Raw genomic sequence first — 2,508 nt, 5'->3', positions numbered from 1 at the left:
GACAGTAGAAGAAATAAATATATGGTGGTACATTTATGCAATAGAATACTATATAGCAATTAGGCTGGGCGTTGTGGCTCGTGCCTGTAATCCCAGCACTTTGGAAGGCTGAGGCAGGTGGATTACTCGTGCTCAGGAGTTTGAGACCAGCTTGAGCAATATAGCAAGACCCCATCTCTAAAAAAAAAAAAAAAAAAAAGAAGAAGAAGAAGAAGAATACTATGATTAAGAAGAACACATTGAGGCCAGGTGAGGTGGCTCACTCCTGTAATCCCAGCACTTTGGGAGGCTGAGGCAGGCAGATCACTTGAGTGCAGGAGTTCAAGACCAGCCTGAGCAACATAGTAAGACCCCGTTTCTACAAAAAAACACCAAAAAATTTAGCAGTAGGAGGATTGCTTGAGTCCCAGAGGTGGAGGCTGCAGTGGACCAAGATTGCAACACTGTACTGCAGCCTGGGTGACAGAGCGAGACCCTGTCTCAAAAAACAAACAAAAAAAAGACATTACTGATAACTGCAACATGGGTGAATCTCACAATTATGCTGAAAGAAATTCAGGCACACATGACTACTAGAGTTGCTAAATAAAATACAGGATATTCCGTTAAATTTGAATTTTAGATTAAATAATGAATAACTATTTTAGTATAAGTCCCAGGAGCAATTCAAATATAAATGACATCTGGGCTGGGTGCAATGGCTTATGCCTGCAATCCCAGCACTTTGGGAGGCCAAGGAGGGCAGAATGGGAAGTCAGGAGTTTGAAATCAGCCTGGCCAACATGGCGAAACCCTGTCTCTCCTAAATATACAAAAAAATTAGCCAGACACGGTGGCGCACACCTGTAATCCCAGCTAGTTGGAAGACTGAGGCAGGAGAATTGCTTGAACCTGGGAGGTGGAGGTTGCAGTGAGCTGAGATGGTGCCACTGCTCTCCAGCCTGGGGGACAGGGCAAGACTCTGCCTGAAAAAAAAAAAAAAAAAAAAAGACATTCGGGATTTTTATGTGCCGAACCTGGCAACCCTAAAGTTTGCATACGTATGATTCCATTTATGTGAAGTTCAGAAATAAGCAAAATGAATAAATGGTAATAGAATCAGGAGCGCTTCTTCTCCGATGAAACACCAAATGGCGGATGATGCCGGTGCAGCGGGGGCGGCGGGCGGGGGCCCTGGGATGGGGAACCGCGGTGGCTTCCGCGGAGGTTTCGGCAGTGGCATCCCGGGCCGGGGTCGCCGCGTGGACAGGGCCCCCGCCGAGGCCGCGGAGCTCACAGAGGCAAAGCCGAGGATAAGGAGCGGATGCCTGTCACCAAGTTGGGCCGCCTGGTCAAAGACATGAAGATTAAATCTCTGGAGGAGATCTATCTCTTCTCTCTGCCCATCAAGGAATCTGAGATCATTGACTTTTTCCTGGGGGTCCCTCTCAAGGATGAGGTTTTGAAGATTATGCCGGTGCAGAAGCAGGCCCGTGCTGGCCAGCGCACCAGGTTCAAGGCGTTTGTTGCTATTGAGGACTACAATGGTCACGTCGGTCTGGGTGTTAAGTGTTCCAAGAAGGTGGCCACTGCCATCCGTGGGGCCATAGCCCTGGCCAAGCTCTCCATTGTCCCCGTGCGCAGAGGCTACTGGGGTAACAAGATCGGCCAGCCCCACACCGTCCTTGCAAGGTGACCGGCCGCTGTGGCTGTGTGCTGGGGCCTCATCCCCGTGCCCAGGGGCCCTGGCATGGTCTCAGCACCTGTGCCCAAGAAGCTGCTCATGATAGCTGGTATCGATGGCTGCTACACCTCAGCCAGGGCTGCACTGCCACCTTGGGCAACTTCGCCAAGGCCACCTTTGATGCCATCTCTAAGACTTACAGCTACCTGACCCCCGATCTCTGGAAGGAGACTGTATTCACCAAGTCTCCCTATCAGGAATTCACTGACTACCTCGTCAAGACCCACACCAGAGTCTCCGTGCAGGAGACCGAAGCTCCAGCTGTGGCTACAACACAGGGTTTTTATACAAGAAAAATAAAGTGAATTAACATTGCAAAAAATATATATGTATAGAATCAGGAGCATGGTTGCCTTGGGTGGGAGTAGGAATGAGTAGAAAGTATATCAGAAAAGCTTTATATCTGGATGGAGGCTACCTGTGTGTATACACATGCAACAATTCACCAAGTTGTACACTTACTGTTTTTACTTTTTACAACACTTGTGAATTACAACTCCATAAAAAATGTTTTTAGGACAGTTGCAGCAGCTCACGTCCGTAATCCCAGTACTTTGGGAGGTCAAAGCAGGAGGATCACTTGAACTTAGGAGCCTGGGAACATGGCGAGTCTCTACAAAAAAATTAGCCATGTATGGTTGTGCACACCTGTAGTCCCAGCTTCTAGGAAGGCTGAGGCAGGAAGATCGCTTGAGCTCAGGAGATCTAGGCTACAGTGAGCTGCGATTGTGCCACTGCACTCCAGCCTGGGCAACAGAATGAGACCCTGTCTCAAACAGAATTAT

General features: G+C 48.7%; 1 pseudogene; it reads left to right on the top strand.

Annotated features, from left to right (window-relative positions):
- Nucleotides 1-1,111: 1,111 nt before the first annotated feature.
- On the top strand, nt 1,112-2,028 carry LOC116540259 (annotated as a pseudogene).
- Nucleotides 2,029-2,508: the final 480 nt, after the last annotated feature.

The sequence above is a fragment of the Sapajus apella genome, unplaced genomic scaffold (assembly GCF_009761245.1).
Source record: "Sapajus apella isolate SASKATOON/1434 unplaced genomic scaffold, GSC_monkey_1.0 scaffold137, whole genome shotgun sequence".
NCBI lineage: Eukaryota > Metazoa > Chordata > Mammalia > Primates > Cebidae > Sapajus > Sapajus apella.
The sequence above is the reverse complement of the archived record's forward strand: the minus strand, read 5'-3'. Positions and strand labels throughout refer to the sequence as shown.